Source organism: Aotus nancymaae, unplaced genomic scaffold (assembly GCF_030222135.1).
Source record: "Aotus nancymaae isolate 86718 unplaced genomic scaffold, 86718_ANA_hifiasm-v0.15.2.pri h1tg000058l, whole genome shotgun sequence".
Taxonomy (NCBI): Eukaryota; Metazoa; Chordata; class Mammalia; order Primates; family Aotidae; genus Aotus; species Aotus nancymaae.
This window is the reverse complement of record NW_026988472.1, coordinates 14,379,532-14,400,044: the sequence shown is the minus strand read 5'-3', so window position 1 is coordinate 14,400,044 and position 20,513 is coordinate 14,379,532. Positions and strand designations below refer to the sequence as shown.

At 43.8% G+C, this 20,513-nt stretch overlaps 1 pseudogene; it reads left to right on the top strand.

Annotated features, from left to right (window-relative positions):
* Positions 1-7,765: 7,765 nt before the first annotated feature.
* LOC105714303 (post-GPI attachment to proteins factor 2-like) lies at positions 7,766-8,591 on the top strand (annotated as a pseudogene).
* Positions 8,592-20,513: the final 11,922 nt, after the last annotated feature.

The following is a 20,513-nucleotide window of genomic DNA, read 5'->3' as shown; positions in this document are numbered from 1 at the left end:
AATATTATTGGAATAAGCCTCTGGCTTCTCACCAGACACAATGCCAGGGATTTTACATAGATTATTCCAATAAATCCTTCCAATAGTTCTTCAGGGTAAAAATTATCCCCATTTTACTGATAAGGAAATAAGGTTGGAGAAGCTCAACAACAGGCCCGAGTAAACCCAGCTGTCTTGAGGCAGAACCGGTCCTCAGATCTGTAACCTGCTGACTCTTGATGGGGATGGAAAACCAAACATGGCATATTCTCACTTATAAGTGGGAGCTGAACAATGAGAACACATGGACACAGGGAGGGGAATATCACACACTGGGGCCTGTGGGGAGGAGGTGCAAGGGGAGGGAGAGCATTGGGATAAATACCTAATGCATGTGGGGCTTAATACCTAGGTGATGGGTTGCCATGGCACACGTTTACCTATGAAACAAACCTGCACATCCTGCACATGTACCCCAGAACTTACTTTCTTTCTTTTCTGTTCTTTTTTCTTTCTTTCTCTTTCTTTCCTTCCTTCCTTCCTTCTTTCTTTCTTTTTTCTTTCTTTTTTTCTTTCTTTCTTTCCTTTCTTTCCTTCCTTCCTTCTTTTTTTTTTTTTTTTTAATGAGAGAAAGAAAGAAAAAGAAAGAAAAAGGGGGAGAGAGAACAGAATTCTTGCTCTATTGCCCGGGCTTGAATGCAATCTAAAAATAGGTATTATGCCGATAATTGTGCTTAACAACAGAGACAGGAAAGAATAAGGGAAGAAAATAACAAACAAACAGCCAACCAATATTTCATTTAAATCTGTGAAATGCTATGCAAATGCTGAAGAGTGATTTATTTCCAATTATGTGGTCACTTTCAAAGTAGGTGTAATGTGATACTGAGAAAAATGTATGTTCTGTGGACCTGGGATGGAGAATTCTATAAATATTCACTAAGTTTACTTATTCCAGGTCTAAGTTCAAATCATAGATGTCCCTATTAATTTTCCATGTAGTTGATCCATCAAATATTAACAATGTGGTGTCAAAATCTCCCGCTATTATTGTGCGGGAGTCCAGGTCTCTTTATAAGTCATTAAGAACTTGTCTTATGTATCTGGGTGCTCCTATATTGGGTGCATATATATTTATGATCATTGACTCCTGTTGTTGCATTGATCCTTTTACCATTATGTAATGTTCTTCTTTGTTTCTTTTAGTCTTTGTTACTATTGAAGTCTATTTTGTGAGAGACGAAAGTTATAACTCCTGTTTTTTTTGTTGTTGTTGTTCTCCATTTAATTGGTGAATCTTCCTCCATCCATTTGTTTTGAGTCTTTGTATGTCGTTGCTTGTGAAATGGATCTGGATACAGCGTACCGATGGGTTTTGACTTTTTATTCAATTTACCTGTCTGTGTCTTTGATTGGGGCATTTAATCCATTTAAATTTAGAATTAATATTAATGTTTGTGAGTTCAATATTGTCATTTAATGCTAGCTGGCTATTTTGCCCATTAGTTGATGGAGATTCTTCATTATAGAGATACTCTTTACGTTTTGGTAAGTTTTTGGGATGACTGATACTGGTTGTTCCTTTCTCTGTGTAGTGCTTCTTTCAGAAGCTCTTGTAAAGCAGGCCTGGTGGTGATGAAATCTCTGAGTGCTTGCTTGTTCACAAAAAATGTTATTTTTCCTTTGCTTATAAAGCTTAGTTTGGCAGGATATGAGATTCTGGGTTGAAAATCCTTTTCTTTGAGGATATTGAATATTGACCCCCACTCTCTTCTAGTTTGTAGGGTTTCTGCTGAGAGGTCTGCTGTGAGTCTAATAGGCTTCCCTTTATGGGTAACCTGACCTTTCTCTCTAGCTGCCCTTAGAATTTTCTCCTTTATTTCAACCCTAGTGAATCTAGTGATTATGTGTCTTGGAGTTGCTCTGCTTGAGGAATATCTTTGTGGTGTCCTCTGGATTAGCTGGAGTTGAGTATTGTCCTGCCTTAGTAGATTAGGAAAGTTTTCCTGAATAATATCCTGAAGCATATTTTCCAACTTGGATTCATTCTCTTCATGACATTCAGGTATGCCTATCAATCGTAAATTAGGTTTTTTCCCATAGTCCCATATTTCTTGGAGATTTTCCTCATTCCTTTTTACTCTTTCTTCTCTAATCTTGTCTTCTCATTTCATTTCATTAAGTTGCTCTTCGACCTCTAATATCCTTTCTTCTGCTTGATCAATTCGACTGTTAAAACCAATACTTCGTGAAGTTCTCGTATTGTGTTCTTCAGTTCCATTAATTCACTTATATTCCTCTCTAAGTTGTCTATTCTCGTAAGCATTTCGTCACACCTTTTTTCAAGGTTCTTAGTTTCTTTACATTGGGCTAGAACATGTTCTTTTAGCTCACTAAAGTTCCATATTATCCACTTTCTGAAGCCCAAATCTGTTAATGGAACGCACTCGTTCTCCATCAGGCCTTGTTCCCTTGTTGATGAGGAACTGTGATCACCTGTAGAGGGAGAGGCATTCTGATCTTGGGTATTCTCAGCCTTTTTACCCTTGTTTCTTCCCATCATTGTGAGTTCATCCACCTGTCGTCTTTGTAATTGCCTACTTTCAAATTAGGTCTCTGAGTGTACGTCCAACTTGTTGATTCCCAGGGCCAAAATCTGAGCAACCCACTGCGCCAGCCAAAACAGTGGCGTCAAGATTTGTGGTGCTTTTCTGCCCGGGAATCTCCGGCCTGGCCCCCCTCCCAAGTCCCCTCCCCAAGCAGGCAAATGGGTGACTCCGCCTTCCCGGAGCTCCAAATGCTGACCAAAAGGGGACCCAGTCCCACTCACCTTGCACCAAGAACTGCCATGCCGGGGCACCGGCAAAACTGCCACGCCAGCCACAAGAGTCACCCCAGCGACCTGCGGTGCTCCTCTTCTGGGAATCCTCCAGTCCATGGGTAACAAAAATTCATCTGAAAGTTTGGCGTCCTCTCATTCTGTGTGCCTTCTCTGGGAGCTACAATCCCGAGCTGCTAGTGATCAGCCATCTTGGATCTCTCCCTTCCTTCTTTCTTTCTTTCCTTACTTATTTACTTATTTTGAGACAGAGTCTCGCTCTGTCGCCCAGGTTGGAGTGTAGTGGCGAAATTTCAGCTCACTGCAACCTCCGCCTCCCTGGTTCAAGTGATTCTCCTGCCTCAGCCTCCCAAGTAGCTGGGACTACAGGCGCCCACCACCATGCCCGGCTAATTTTTGCATTTTTAGTAGACGTGGGGTTTCACCATGTCGGCCAGGCTGCTCTCAAACTCCTGAACACAAGTGATTCACCCACCTCGGCCTCCCAAAGTGCTGGGATTACAGGAGGACTCTCTGTTCCAGAGCCCGGCCCTGGAACTTTAAATAAAATAAAATTTAAAAAAATTTAAAGTAACTTTGCTTCATTCTCAGAGTGGTTTATAGTTTTTATTTTCTATTTCTACATGCTGTGTGCATGTCCAAGCTTGAAATTGGGTCAAGTCTTCCTCAAAGATCTGGGGCTTTTCTGCCCTTTTTTTTTCACTCTGTCACCCAGGCTGGAATGCAGCGGTGTGATCTCGGCTCACTGCAGCCTCAACCTCTGGGGCTCAAGTGATCCTCCTACCCCAGCCTCCAGAGTAGCTTGGATTACAGGTGCAAGCCACCACACCCAACTAATTTTTGTGTTTTTAGTAGATATGGGGTTTTGCCATGTTGGCCAAGCTGGTCTTGAACTCCCACCTTGGTATCCCAAAGTGCTGGGATTACAGGTATGTGCCACGATGCCCAGCCCCCAGCCTCCTCTTTTATCCCCTCGTTTCAGATCTAGAACTACATATTGAGTTTAACTTCACAAAGTTTGAGCACAGCGCCTTTCTCTTATAATAACACCAAGAACTTCTGATTTACCCTGTGTCTAAATTATCACAAATTCAAAGTCAGTGGAGTCCAAATTAATGAGGACTTGCAATGTTTCCTTTCTGAGCTCCCCCAGTCCCTCATGCCATACGTCATCCAACGCTGAGCTTTTTAGCTTATAAAATCTGAAAACATAGCTTGAGGGAGCAAGGCCATAGAAAAGTATGAGGAGGATAATGTTAACACCTGTAATAAAATTAAAACCATGAATATAACTAGGGGAACTGTCCATCCATGAAATGAACATATTAGTGTAAATGAATTAAGAATTAGAAATCAATGAGCTCTATTAATTGAGTTGATTCCTGTAATCCGGTAAAATTCAAATCGCATCTTCTTTTTATTGGCCCATGGACTGCCTGAATGAACACCACTAGAACCTTTGGAAAGCAAGACTAAAAATAAGCCAATGCTTAAAAACTTTCAGCAGGGCCATGCTGAGGCCAGCTTAAACCACCACTTGGCTTTAGAGATGTGGGTTCCTAGAATTAGTAAGAGTAATAATAATAATGACCACTTACATAGTACTACTGTATTAGTCTCTTCTCACGCTGCTAATAAAGACATACCCAAGAATAGGTAATTTTTTTTTTTTTGAGATGGAGTTTCACTCTTGTTACCCACCTGGAGTGCAAAGGCACAATATCAGCTCACTGCAACCTCTGCCTCCTGGGTTCAAGTGACTCTCCTGCCTCAGCCTCCCGAGTAACTGGGACTACAAGCATATGCCGCCACACGTGGCTATTTTTGTATTTTTAGTAGAGACAGAGTTTCTCCATGTTGGTCAGGCTGGTCTCGAACTCCTGACCTCAGGTGATTCACCTGCCTCGGCTTCCCAAAGTGCTGGGATTACAGGCATGAGCCAACGCGCCTGGCTGAGACTGGGTAATTTACAAAGCAAAGAGGTTTAAAGGATTCACAGTTCCATATGGCTGGGGAGGCCTCACAATCATGGCAGAAGACAAAGGAAGAATATTTTACAGTGCGGCAGGCAAGAGAAATGAGAACCAAGCAAAAGAGGTTTCCCTTTAAAAAACCATCAGATCTTGTGAGACTAATTCACTAACCATGAGAACAGTATAGGGGGAACCACCCCCATGATTCAATATCTCCCACCTGGTCCCTCCTACAACTCGTGGGGATTATGGGAGCTACAATTCAAGATGAGATTTGGATGGGGACACAGCCAAACCATATGAACTACATATGTGCCAAGTACTGTTATAAGTTTACTCACTTAATCTTCACAGTTGTGCCATGGGTGCCATTATTATCCTCCCCATTTTACAGGTGAAGAGATCAAGGCACAGTTAAGTGATTTGCTCAGGGTCACACAGTAAGGAAAGAAACTAGAATTTAAATGGTTCTAAATCATTACACTGTACTGCCTGTCTTCATGCTATGCTGCCTCTAATGTGAAGTGGCTTGGCAGAAAGGACAGGGCTAGCAATGAAGGACAGTCTTTTTTTCGTGGGCCAGAAAGATGTTGCCTGGCAGTGTATTCATAAGCTCATCAGAAAAAAAAAAAGGAAAGCATAAATCTTCAAACACAGATAATTGGAACAATTTGCCTTCTAATGAGGGGGGAAAAACAGCCTTTGGGGTGCATCACATTACTGTTCCCATCTCTTTCTCCCTTGCTAGATTCATATCCTTTGCCTGGTAACTTCGCAGTTCTTCCTGTCAGAGGTGGAGTCTGTTTCTCCACTCCTAGGCTTCAGGCTCAGCCATGTAACTCATTTTGGCTAAAGGGATGTTAAGCTAAAGTGATGCGAACGGGAGCTTGAAATGTGCTTGCGCAGCTGGGTTGCTTTTCCCCTCGCTTGCCATCGCCGTGGGAATTGCATGTTCTGGCAAGCCTGCTGGTTGAAGGAGGATGAGCAATGTGTGTGGAGCAGAGCGGCTCCCAGCCCGGGCTTCCAGCCAACCCCAGCTGAGCCCAGCCCATACCAGCTGACCCCACAGCCAACCTGCAGATGTGGGAGTGAAAATTAATGAATGTTGTTTTAAGCCACCAGGTTTTGAGGTGGTTTGTTTTTCAGTAAGAATGTGGCAATCACTGAGGAATAATCTACTCCATTGCTTTTCTGCTTTACATACCAATTCCTCCCACCCGTAAACACACCCAGGCACATTCGCTTATATTTAATTATAGTAAATTCCCACAGCCCTCTTTCCCTCCTCCATCACCTTTCTCGTTATTGTGGCTTTTACTACCACATCATTTTTTTTCTTCGTAACACTTTTTTTTTTTTTTTTTTGAGACACAGTCTTGCTCTGCCACCCAGGCTGGAGTGCAGTGGCACAATCGCAGCTCACAGAAACCTCCACCTCCCAAGTACAAGCAATCTTCCTGCCTCAGTCTCCCAACTAGCTAGGATTACAGGTGCCTGTCACCATGCCCAGGCAATTTTTTTATTTTTAGTAGAGACCGGGTTTCACCATGTTGGCCAGGCTGGTTTCGCACTCCTGAGCTCAAGCGATCCCCCCATCTTGGCCTCCCAAAGTGCTGGGATTCCATAGTAGTTTTGACAAACTTCTGTCTGATCCACAACCACCTCTGTGATTGGATAGGTGGCTCTGGGACAGTGGAGATAACACAGCTGATCGCCCTTCCTTTCTACTCTTATGCACACTGTGATCTTATTGGTTAAAATACTACAAATGAGCCAGGCGTAGTGGCTCAAACCTGTAATCCCAGCACTTTGGGAGGCTGAGGCAGGCTGATCGACTGAGGTCAGGAGTTCCAGACCAGCCTGGCCAACATGGCGAAACCCTGTCTCTACTAAAAATGCAAAAATTAGCCAGGCATCGTGACGGGCACCTGTAATCCCAGCTACTCGGGAGGCTGAGGCAGAAGGATCGCTTGAACCTGGGAGGCAGAGGTTGCAGTGAGCTGAGATTGTGCCACTGCACTCCAGTATGGGTGACAGCGACTCTGTCTCAAAATAATGATAATAATAATCATCATCATCATCCAAATGAGTGTCTAGAAGGAAAACAAGCCAGTTTTCAAAAGCCTACAACTCACCAATTCTCTTAGTTTGATTTATAATGTGATTCTACCGGGCCATACGTGATTTCTAACTCGTCTAGATTTAATAAATGGCTACCCATCCTGTTTCAGTAAAGGTGCTCATAGCAGTAATCTACATGTTAGTGGAAAGTTCTCTTCCAAAAGGATATTGTACTTAAGTCACTCTTTCAAAAGTATTTACATTATTATATTAAAATTAAAATGAATTGTATTGAAATAATTTTAAATATACTCAGAAAAGTTACTAGAATAGTACAATGAAATCCCAAACATCCTTTACTCACATTTAGCAATTAACATTTTGCCACATTTGCTTTATCGTTGTCTTTTTTTCTGTATTTTTCCTTTTTTTACCTTTATTTTATTTTATTTTATTTTATTTTATTTTATTTTATTTTACTTTATTTTATTTTTTGAGACATAGTCTTGCTCTGTTGCCCAGGCTGGAGTGCAGCGGCATGATCACAGCTCACTGTAGCCTCTGCCTCCTGGACTCAAGCCATCCTCCCATCTCAGCCCCCGAGTAGCTGGGACTACAGGTGTGCACCACCACGCCCGGCTATTTTTTTTGTATTTTTTTTGGAGAGAGAGGGGTTTTGTTGTTGTTGTTTTGTGTTTTGTTTGTTTTCCTTTTTTTTTTTTTCCCTTTTCTAGGTAAAGGGGGGAAGCAGTGTGCATTCTTTAGTGTGTTCTGATAGCCATGTGTCACCACGCACTTCTTTGTGTCTTTACGTCTCCTCCTGTTGCACTCTAAAGCATTTTTATAGTATGCGGTTTTGCCTAATAAAGCATTTTCATAGCAAAAAAAAAAAAAAAAAGCACAGAGACTAGGGCTGCGGGAGCTTGGGCCAATCAGAGGGACAGCCCGAGAATGGCATCGTGATGGAATGCAGCTGAGAGGTCTGACAAGATGTACCAGGTCCCACTGCCACTGGACCGGGATGGGACCCTGGTACGGCTTCACCCTGGTGGCCCTGGTCACGGTCTGCTGTCCGCTTGTCGCCACTTTCCCCTTCTGCATTCTCTTGTCCCTGCCATTCCACTTTAAGGAGACAACGGCCACTCACTGTGGGGTGCCCTCGGTGAGCTCCGCCATCGGCGGGGAAGTGCCCCAGCGCTACGTGTGGCGTTTCTGCATCTGCCTGCACTCCGCTTTGCTTCTTGGTGGCCTTTGCCTACAGGAACCACTACCTCAGCTGCACCTCCCCATGTTCCTGCTTCCGCCCACTCTGCCCCATCAACTTCGGACTCAGTGTCGTGGAGAACCTCGCGTTGCTAGTGCTGACTTACGTCTCCTCCTCTGAGGACTTCAACTTCCACGAAAACGCTTTCCTTGTGTTCATCGCCTCATCGCTCGGGCACATGCTCCTCACCTGCATTCTCTGGCAGCTGACCAAGAAGCACCCAGTAAGTCAGGAGGATCGCAAGTCCTACAGCTGGGAACAGCGGCTCTTCCTCATCAACTTCGTCTCCTTCTTCTCGGCGCTACCTGTCTACTTCCGGCACAACATGTATTGTGAGGCTGGAGTGTACACTATCTTTGCCATCCTGGAATACACTGTTGTCCTGACTGACATGGCGTTCAACATGACGGCCTGGTGGGACTTCAGGGACAAGGAGCGGTTCATAACCTCTCAGCCTGAGAAAAAGCGATTCTGAACCCTTCAGTCCTGCTTGGGAGGCAGCACACTGCCCAGAAACAAGAAACAAGATGCCGTTCTGGCCTTCCCCACCCCACATCCTCTCTTTGCCTTACTGAAGATGGGGGAAGGGTAAGAAGGGCATACGCCAAGGCTCACCCCAGTGCGGCTGGCTTCTCCTCTCCACCCCTCATATGGGCATAGGGGTCTTCAAGCAACATCACCCTTACCTGAGAGGCCCCAAGAAGCTGAGCTGGCAGAGAGCTCCAACATTTGGTGCTTAAAAAACGTCCTGAGGTTCATGACCACCATCCAGTTTCTGACCTTTACATAGCCACCTTTCACGAAGGTCAGGAGCCCCGGAGCAGTGGCTGCTCCCTGACAACCACAGCCGTAGCTCTCCACAGGGTCATTCACATGACTAATGTATTTCTTTTCTTTTCTTTCTTTTTTTTTTTTTTGAGACAGAGTCTTGCTCTGTAACCCAGGCTAGAGTGCGGTGGCCTGATCTCAGCTCACTGCAAACTCCACCTCCCAGGTTCAAGCAATTCTCCTGCCTCAGCCTCCCGAATAGCTGGGATTACAGGCACCCACCACCGCGCCCAGCTAGTTTTTGTATTATTAGTAGAGACAGGGTTTCGCCATGTTGGCCAGGCTGGTCTCGAACTCCTTACCTCATGATCCACCCGCCTCAGTCTCCCAAAGTGCTGGGATTACAGGCGTGAGCCACCGCACCTGGCCAACTAATGTATTTCATGATCTACTGTGCACATCCAGGCCTGTGGCCACAGTCCCCTGCTAAAGCTGCTCAGGTGTTCTAGTCCTGACTTCAGCTTTTTGATGCGGTGTGTGCCCTAGGGTATGTACCCTTCCCTAGCTAAGCATCAGCAAGTCTGTGTGTCTGATGGGGAATGAGTGAGCTGTATGATTTCCAAGGGCTCTACCAGTCTGTTGTTCTGATGTCATCAGGTGGAGGTGGTGTTGTGTACCTAAAAGATGACCTGCTACAGAAAAAGTACCAGCACAGCATGGATTTTCTTCTCTCTTCTGAAAGTTCTGGTTTATAGACACCTCCCCTCCTTTGCAAAGGTATGGCATAGAGGGGTGAGATGCAGATCCCTACGCTAAAATGGGCTCCCTGCTATCTCCTGTCTTCCCTACTGCGTCAAACCCTAAGTTTTGGTTACGCATTTTATTTTAAAGGAAAATTTTTTTTTTTTGGCCAAAAAAAAAAGAAAAGAAACTCCATTTTTGAGGGAGTTTCACTCTTCTTGCCCAGGCTAGAGTACAATGGCAACCCCCACAACCCGGGTTCAAGTGGTTCTCCTGCCTCAGCCTCTCAAGTAGCTAGGATTACAGTCACCCACCACCATGCCTGGCTAATTTTTGTATTTTTAGTAGAGATGGGGTTTCACCATGTTGGCCAGGCTGGTCTCGAACTCCTGACCTCAGGTGATCCACCCGCCTCAGCCTCCCAAAGTGCTGGGTTTGTAGTTCTGAGATAACAGATGTAAGTCCTTGCACCCAGCCTTTTTAATTTTTTTTTAACCATTTGGGAGTGAACTGCAGACATCATGTTCCTTTCCCTCTAAATTCTTCAGTGTGCATTTCCTAGGAACGAAGAAAGTCTCTTACATGATCACAGCTCAATCATTAAAATCAGAAAATGTATTGATGATGTAACGATATTATCTGAAATATAATCCATATTCAAATTTTGCCAATTGTCCCAGTAATATTCTTTATGGCATTTTTCCCTCTTCCTTGATCAAGAATCCAATTCAGGATCACAGATTGCAATTAACTGGCATCTCTCTCTCTCTTTTTTTTCTTTTAGAGCCAGAGTCTTGTCCCAGGCTGAAGTGCAGTGGCATAATTCCAGCTCACTGCAGCTTCAAACTCCTGGGCTCAAGCAATCCTCCTGCCTCAGCCTCCCAAGTAGCGGGGACTATAAGCGTACACCATTATGCCCATCTATTTTTATTTTTATTTGTAGAGACACGGTCTCAGTATGTTGCCCAGGCTGGTCTGAAAATCCTGGGCTCAACAGATCCTCCCACCTCAGGAAACATCTCTTTAGTCTCGTTTAATTTAGACCAGCTCCTTAGGCTTTCTTTGTCTTCCGTGACGTTACATTTTTCTTTCTTTTTTTTCAGACAGAGTCTTCCTCTGTCTCCCAGGCTGTAGTGCAATGGTACAAACTCAGCTCACTGCAGCCTCTGCCTCCCAGGTTCAAGTGATTCTCCTGCCTCGGCCTCCCAAGTAGCTGAGATTACAGGTCTCTACAGGTGTCACAAGCCTGTGTCACACACCGGGTTTCACCATGTTGGCCAGGCTGGTCTCGAACTCCTGACCTCAGGGGATCCACCCTCCTCAGCCTCCCAAAGTGCTGGGATTACAGGCATGAGCCACCGCGCTCAGCCACTTTCAAGTTTTTGAATCATAAGACTGCATCACCTATTCAAAAACTAAATTTAAAATAAATAAACAAGCCAGGTGCAGTGGCTCAGACCTATAATTCCAGCACTTTGGGAGGCTGAAGCAAGATGATTGTTTGAGGCCAGGAGTTAGAGACCAGCCTGGGCAACATAGCTAGACCCTATCTCTACAAAAAAGAAAAATAAATATATAAACAGAATGAACAGAAAATGGTAAAACAAACCAAAATGGGAAAGAATTTGTTTCCCTTCCTGTCTACTGGGAGTTATGAACTCCAGAAGCAATTTCCTAGCATTTATGTATTTTTCTCTATTAAATGTGACTCACAGCGGCCGGGTGCGGTGGTTCACACCTGTAATCTCAGTACTTTGGGAGGCCGAGGCAGGTGGATTTCCTGAGGTCAGGAGTTCAAGACCAGCCTGGCCAACATGGTGAAACCCGTCTCTACTAAAAATACAAACATTAGCCATTAGCCAGGTGCAGTGGCATGTGCCTATAGTCCCAGCTACTCGGAAGACTGAGGCAGGAGAATTGTTTGAACCTGGGAGGCAGAGCTTGCAGTGAACCAAGATCGTGCCACTGCACTCCAGCCTGGGCAACAGAGACTCCATCTCAAAAAAAAAAAATTGTGACTAACAAGTATCAAAAGACATTCTCATTCTCAGCAGTGTTAGAGAGAGAGAGAGAGAGAGAGAGAGACAGATGCAATTTTTTTCCCAAGATACCAAATCCCCATGCATTTGTAGAAGCATGGTGGTGCTCTAAACAAATCCCTTTGGATCCCTTTTACATTTTCTATGAGCCCCCACCCCCAGCTTCTGTGTGTGGCCTGCACCTGTGACACTCTGGAGGCTGCCCTTGGGCTGCTAGAGCTACTTTGCCAACTTGTATAGAGAGAGAGGAATGCCTGAGAGTTTACTTCGCCTCAGGCAGCCTTAATCAATGACTGACCAGACCAGTGCAGTTAGGAAATTCCAGCTCCTTGCCTCTGCAGCTTGGAGGTATAATTTGTTTCAGAGCTTTCCACGGGATCAAGCTGAGGCTGGGACTTGGCTTGAGAGTGCAGTCTTATTTGCTTCTTCGCTTTTTCCATGTCTTCCCTCTTCCTTTATCCTTTATTGGTTATCCTTTATTGGTTTCTCCTGGGAGTACTTCCTTACTAAATCATTTGTATTTGAATCCAGGTCTCAGGATCCCGGTCTGGAGAACACGACCAAAGACATATGATTTACTGGACTTGGAATGGCTGTCACATGACATCCAAATTTGATTTTTCCTAAAAGATAGATTTGAGAAATTAAGGTATCATTATCGTCAGTTCCAACCCCACCTTTCATACATTGCTAATACCCCAGATTATACCTCATTACACAATTACTTTATGATGCATAATAATTTTAATGCCTTGCTTCTAGGAGCAAATGGGCTTTCCCACACACCTAACCATATTATCAATTTAGCTAATGTAAAAGTCTTGTCCCTAGGGACTAGTATTTTAAAAGACTGTAAATGGAATCTACAATGTTTCAGGTAGACCAAGCTGGAGTAACAACAACAAAAAAACCCTCCTGTATCATCTTGGATTATCTGTAAACCTCCTGAAGCATGAGATCAGATTACTCTTATCATTATTTTTACCTGCCTACCTGAAGATGCTATCAAAGCTCAAAGTAGAATGCGGCTGATTTAACAGCTACATGTTTGCATTTTCCCTTACAAAAGCTCATTTTCTCAAACATAACCCATCTCTGAGCTTACAAAAGGACCAGTTACTGAGCAAATATTTCTATTTCCTCCTTCCCCATAAACATCACCTTGACATCTAGAATCTTTCTTTTTCTTTTTTTTATTCTTCCACACATAAAAAAAAAGAACCGCAATTAGACATCTAGACTCTTTCTACAGGTAAGTGCTTTGGTCAAACGTTTACTCATTTAAGAAGCATCCACAAGGCGCCAAAAGTCAGAGAGAATATTCTTGCCCTTTTCAGGCTTCCAGTATGAGACAAAAGGGATTAAGATTTAGATTAGGGGCTGAGTGCGATGGTTCGCGCCTATAATCCCAACATTTTGGGAGGCTAAGGTGGGAGGATTGCTTGAGCCCAAGAGTTCAAGACCAGCCTGTGCAACATAAGGAGACCTTGTCTCTACAAAACATATAAAAATTAGCCAGGTGTGATGGTGGGTACTTGTAGTCCCAGCTACTCAGGAGGCTGAGGTGGGAAGATCGGGGGCCCAGGAGATTGAGACTGCAATGAGCTGTGATCACGTCACTGCGCTCCAGCCTGGGCAACAGAGCAAGACTCTGTCTCAAAAAAAAAATTATATTAGGCATCTGCAACCTACAGCCTATGGGCCAAATCTACCTGTTTTTGTACTGCCCCATGAGCTGAGAATAATTTTTACATTATTATTATTTATTTTATTTTTATTTATTTATTTATTTTGAGACAGAGTCTCTCTCTGTCGCCCAGGCTGGAGTGCAGTGGCGCGATCTCGGCTCACTGTAACCTCCACCTCCCGGGTTCAAGTGATTCTCTTGCCTCAGCCTCTCGAGTAGCTGGGATTACAGGTGACCACCAATACACCCGGCTAATTTTTGCATTTTTAGTAGAGATGGGGTTTCACCATGTTGGCCAGGCTGGCCTGGAATTCCTGACCTCAGGTGATCTGCCCACCTTGGCCTCCCAAAGTGCTGTGATTACAGGGGTGAGCCACCATGCTCAGCCTATTTATTTATTTATTTATTTATTTATTTTTTGAGACAGAGTTTCACTCTTGTCGTCCAGGCTGGAGTGCAGTGGTGCGATCTCAGCTCACTGCAACCTCCACCACCCAGGTTCAAGCAATTCTCCTGCCTCAGCCTCCCGAGTAGCTGGGATTACAGGCGTGCACCACCACACCCAACTAATTTTTGTATTTTTAGTAGAAACGGGGTTTCACCATGTTGGCCAGGCTGGTCTTGAACTCCTGACCTCAGGTGATCCGCCCGCCTCGGTCTCCCAAAGTGCTGGGATTACAGGCGTGAGCCACTATGCCCAGCTCTAATTTTTATATTATTAAGTTGTTAGAAAAAGATTAAAAGAATATTATTTTGTGACATGGAAAACTTATGTGAAATTCAAATTTCAGTGTCCATAAATAAAGTTTTTTCGGCTCACAGCCTGACTCAATTGTTTCCATATTTTCTAGGGCTGCTGTCACACTGCAAAGCCTCACTGAGTAGTTGCAACAGAGATGATATGACTCTCTGTGGTAGGCAGCATAATGGCCCTCCTCAGCCTTATCCCTGGAACCTGTGAATATGTTACCTTCCATGGCAAAAGGGACTTTGCAGATATAGTTAAGGTTACAGACCTTGAGATAGGGAGAGTATCCCGGATTATCCAGGTAGGCCCTATCTGATCCTATGAGCTCTTAAAAGCAAAGACCTTTCTTCAGCGGGAGTTAGAGAGATCCAAAGCATGAGAAGGATTTGAAGTGCGGTTGCTGGTTTGGAGATGAAGGGGGGGCAATGTGACAAGGAGCACAGGCTGCCTGAGGAGCTGAGAGAAGCTGACAGCCAGCAAGGAAATGAGGGCCTCCAGCCACATTGAACTGGATTCTGCCAGCAACCCGGCTGATTTTGGAAGCTGATGCTCTCCCCAGAGCCTCCAGAAACTGAGGCTCTATCAACATCTTGACTTTGGTCTTTTGAGACACTAACCAGCTGAGCCCACAGTGCTAGACTTCCAACCAAAGAACTGTGAGGTTATAAATGAGTTATAAATGGGTGTTGTTTTAAACCTCTAAATTTGTAATAATTTGTTACAGTAGCAATAAGAAACAAATGCACCCTCAAAGCCTAAATTATATGCTATCTGGCCCTTTCCAGATAAATTTTACCAAAGCCTGATGTGGATCCTTGTTACTCAAATTGTGGTCCTCAGGCCGGCAGCATCAGTATCACCTGGGAGTTTGTTGGAAAGGCAGAATCTCAGACCTCACCAAGACCTACTGACTCTGAATCTGCATTTTAACAAGCTCCCCAAGGGAGTCTTTTGCACGCAAAAATCTGAGAAGCACTGGTCTGGAGTTCATCTTGCTGTTGTCTTAACAGCTAGAGTCACTGGTACAATCTCAGCTCACTGCAACCTCTGCCTCCCGGGTTTAAGCGATTCTCCTGCCTCAGCCTCCCGAGTAGCTGGGACTATAGTCACACAGCACCAGGGTATCATCATGTTGGCCAGGCTGGTCTCAAACTCCTGACCTAAAGTGATCCACCCACCTCGACCTCCCAAAGTACTGGGGTTACAGGCGTGAGCCACCGCGCCCAGCCCACTTGTATCTTGATATCACCTTCTTCTCTGTGTCTCTAATTATCCTCCGTAGTGTCTTCGCAGTGTCTCAAAATGGGGAAATGAGCAAAGGGTAGAGGGTTTTAAGGCACGGGGTGGGTGATTTGGAGAAGACTCTCACAAGGCAGAGTATTGGTTGAGATTGGGCAGAGATCATGACATAATCAATCTGGATTAGACTGCACGGCGAGGAGAGCCTGAGTGGTCACTTAGCAGCCTGGGTTTCCACAAAGATAAGCCTCAGGCTCTGTCTTCCATGCAATGAAAACTTGCACACAAATGCAGTGTTTCTAGCCACCGGTACCTCAACAGAACTGGGCTTGCCTGACAGCTTTCTGAGGGTTGTTTGATGGGAAAAGATGAGTTTGAACCAGGATCCAGGCTAACGGAGGAGGAAACTTCAGGTTGTTTCTTGCCTTGATTCTGCATTTGGTTATCCAGCCCAGCTGTGTCTTTCTCTGCAGTACAGCAAAATTCCTGCCTCTCATTCTTCAGTTGGCACTACTAATATATTAGATGTAACTGCAGAAGAAAAAAATGTATGCCCTATCCACTTATTTATAGGCACTGCTTTATATCAAATTGTTTTCTTATTTATGATCCTTTTTTTCTACTGAAACATATTCTTCCTTGGTAAGGGACTTTGTCTTGTTCACCATTCCATCCCTAGAACTGTGACTGCCACAAATTAAGGGCCTGATAAATATTTGTCTTGCCATTTGGACAAATATATTGAACTACTGTAGGATATATATGGATATAGCAGTCAGGCAGATAAAGTCTCCTGCTCATGTATGTCTTACTAGTCAAATAAGTCAATTTCTAGATAAGATCTATTAAAATCCCACTGATTATGATAGTAAGGGTTTCGTGGAAGAGAAAGGTGATAATAGAAGATTGAATTAGAAATATATATCTTTCAGTTACTATTTTATCCTTAGAAGATTTAAGGTAGGGTGCACCGTAACAGCATCTAAACTGCAGGATAAAGATAAACCTCTGAAACCAAATCATTTATAATACAGGCTATTTTTCATTATAAAAATGGAAGCTAGGTCACATGGTCCTAGTTGAAGCAGCCAGTATATATTAAAGCAGAGAAAATTATTATGATGATTGGTTTTAATTTAGCACAACTGTGTCTTTAATAAATGAAATTTTCTCTTAAAAGAAATCTAAAATATCTTGGAGAGGTTGTCAAGAGAGGAGAGAGCTAAGCTTTGCAGGAAAAAAAGATAGAATGACGTTCTTATGGGGAATTCTGAAGAGTATTAAAATTGACTAATTCATTAGAAGGGCTTTTTGTGAGCTTACCACAGGTTCTTCATTATTGTAGCTCTTCTAAAAGAGCTTAAAGGACTTTTTATTTATTTATTTTTTTGAGACAGAGTTTCATTCTTGTCAACCAGGCTGGAGGACAGTGGTGCTATCTCAGGTCACTGCAACCTCCGCCTCCCAGGTTCAAGCAATTCTCCTGCCTCAGCCTCCTGAGTAGCTGGGATTACAAGCATGCACCACCACGCCCAGCTAATTTTTTGTATTTTTAGTAGAGACGGGGTTTCACCATGTTGGCCAGGCTGTCTCGAAGTCCTGACCTCCATTAAGCTGCCCACCTCAGCCTCCCAAAATGCTGGGATTACAGGCACGAGCCATCCCACCCACCCTAAAGGAATTTTTAATGCAAAATAAACTATACATCTTGTTTCCATGTTTCCCAAATACCTGACCTTTTGAGCATAGAATAAGTAGATATAAAAAGCATACATATTTTCAGCTTGCTCAGTGATTTTAAATGTTATTTTATATGATTCAGATAACAGCAGTTTGTTTATGGCTATTTCATTTTGTTTCATAAAATTGTTATCTCATATCAATATTTTTATTAGTGTGCAAACATTTTATTAACTTCCAACATACTCTTAAGTTTATCATGCAATTAAGTCCTTCTGTTTAGTAGGACCAATCATAATTTCATCATTTTTTTAACACAGCAATGGTTTAATGTAAAACGATGCAGACACAAAAAAAGGGAGGGGGAGATTCTTTTTCTTCACTGGATAGTTGCTGTTGGGTCAGCTCCTCACAGTATCTGATGCACTTCTTAAAGCTGTTTAAAAACCAGTCTTAAGTACAAACCTTGCATCTTCCCTTAAAAAGATCTCAATTTATATTCCCCCAAAATGATATACATTCTTCATCCACTCATCATTTAAAAAGTGGATACAAAACTTGGAAATGAAGCAAAAGATGAGTGTAATATCCTTTCAATATTGCCTGGAGAAGAAAGCTTACCTAAGGATTATTTAGGGCAATGTACCTTATTTGCTCACTCTATCATTAGTTAAAGGTCAGAGACTTAGCGAAGTTACATAAAAACTTAAAGAATTTTGTTCTGTAGAGATGCAAATCATTTCTGTCCAGTAGGAAAATAAAATTCCAGGCCAGAGCACAATGGCTCATGCCTGTAATCCCAGCACTTTGGGAAGCAGAGGCAGGCAGATCACCTGAGGTCAGGTGTTCAAGAGCAGCCTGACCAACTTGGTGAAACCCTATCTGTACTAAAAATACAAAAATTAGCCAGGTGTGGGGTGGGAGGGAGTGCCTGTAATTCCAGCTACTCGGGAGGGTGAGGCAGAGAATTGCTTGAACCCAGGAGGTGGAGGTTGCACTGAGCTGAGATTGCACCACCACACTCCAGCCTGGGCAACAGAGCAAGACTCTGTCTCAAAAAAAAAAAAAAGAAGAAAAGAAAAAATGGTGGGGCATGGTGGCTCACACCTGTAATCCCAGCACTTTGGGAGGCCGAGGTGGATGGATGATGAGGTTAAGAGATAGAGACCATCCTGGCCAACATGGTAAAACCCCGTCTCTACTAAAAATGCAAAAATTAGCTGAACATAGTGGCATGTGCCTGTAGTCCCAGCTACTCAGGAGGCTGAGGCAGGATAATTGCTTGAACCGAGGAGGCGGAGGTTGCAGGGAGCAGAGATTGCACCACTGCACTCAAGCCTGGCAACAGAGCGTGACTCCGTCACAAAAAAAAAAAAAAGAAAAGAAAAAGGGAATTCCAAAGGTTATCTGTTTTTTCCCTGTAGAAAAGTTTTGTATCTAACTCAATCATTTTACCCTCATATTCCTTTATTAAATTGCCTGTGTGTGCCGAGATCCTCACAGGTACTTCAAACCAGTCTTAATATTCTACTGGTTCCTGAATAAATTAATGAGTTGAATAAAATCTTTGGCATAGGTTCATTTTACATATGCATAAGCGTCGTGATTTTACCTTTTTTGGAAATTACACCTTAGTACCACTTAACACCTCGTACCCACTCCAGCAGGCAAGTCCTGTGGACTACCCCATGGGAAAGAAAGCAGAACAGAGAGAACTTCAATATGAAAAACAAAATGAAAAATCACTGAAGTCAGGAAAAACACACCTTCAATCTTTGAAGAGAAAAAAATAAATCAATCACCATGGAAACCAACATTCCTATGGTGGTAAAAAATGACCTTTATTTGGTCCTTATTTTGTTCCTGTTACTGGGAAAAGGAAAGGCAATGGGTTCAAGAAATGGGATAGAATAAGGGGAGGCATTGTTTGTGAAGGAGAGGTATTTGATTTTCAGACTGGATTGCAGATCTTTTCTCTCACTGAAACCCATGGGATCCCTTAGCTGACAGGCTGAGGGCACTTCATTTCCTTTTGCTCATTAAAAAAATGCTAAGTCAAGCCAGGCACGGTGGCTCATGCCTGTAATCCCAGCACTTTAGAGGCTGAGGCGGGCAGATCACATGAGACCAGGATCTCAAGACCAGCCTGGCCAACATGGTGAAACTCTGTCTCTATTAAAAATACAAAAATTAGCTAGGCGTGCTGACAGGCTTCTGTAATCCCAGCTACTTGGGAGGCTGAGGCAGGAGAATCGATTGAACCCAGGAGGCGGAGGTTTTAGTGAGCCGAGATGGGGTCACTGCACTCCAGCCTGGGCAACAAAAGCGAGACTCCATCAAAAAAAAAAAAAAGCTAAGTCATCACTTAATTTCCTGAGATCCGAGATCCAACTCTTATCTCCTTGCTCATCCCCATTTCCAAAGGTCACCCACGTCATATTTCAGGCTTGAACAAACATCTAGTTATTACCTGCTAATGTCAAAACAAGTGGGGACAAGCTGTGTCTCCCCGCTTCCAGGAAATCACAGTCTCAGACAGAGAGAAAAAAGAAGCAGAGTGGGCATAGATCAGTGGAGAACAGAGGGACAGCCACAAAGCTCTACTGGGATTTGTCTGAGACTGAGAGTACTTAAGTCTAACATGAGAAAATAGGGCAAGGGAATGGCAAATTTCAGCCTGAGGAATAAACACAATAGGCTGAGGTCCAGTTGGGTTTTCAGTTAGTTTCTAAGAAATGAGCCTATGGATTAGGTAGTCTTAGTCCATTTTCTGCTGCAATAACAGAATATCACAAACTGGGTAATTTACTTTTTTTTTTTTTAAGACAGTGTTCTGCTTGTGTTGCCCAGGCTGGTGTGCAATGCTGTGATTTTGGCTCATTGCAACGTCTGCCTCCTGGGTTCAAGTGATTCTCCTGCCTCAGCTTCCCGAGTAGCTGAGATTACAGGCGCCCACCACCATGCCCAGGTAATTTTTATATTTTCAGTAGAGACAAGTTTTCACCATGTTGGCCAGGCTGGTCTCAAACTCCTGACCTCAGGCAGATACACCCTCCTAGGCCTCTCAAAGTGCTGGGATTACAGGCCTAAGCCACCACATCTGGCCTACTTTTTTTTTTTTTTTAATGGAGTACAGTGGCTCCATCTCTGCTCACTGCAACCTCCGTCTCCCAGGTTCAAGGGATTCTTCTGCCTCAGCCTCCCAAGTAGCTGGGATTACAGAAGCCTGTCACCACGCCCAGCTAATTTTTGTATTTTTAGTAGAGACAGAGTTTCACCATGTTGGCCAGACTGGTCATGAATTCCTGACCTCAAGTGATCTGCCTGCCTCCGTGTTCCAAAGTGCTGGGATTATAAGTGTGAGCCACCGTGCCCGGCCAAAATGGGTACTTTATGATGAAGTCCAAATCAAGGGCCAGCATCTGGTGGGCACTTTTTGCAGCATCATCCTGTGGCAGAAGGGCACAGAGAGAGCAAGAAAGAGGAAAAAGGGGG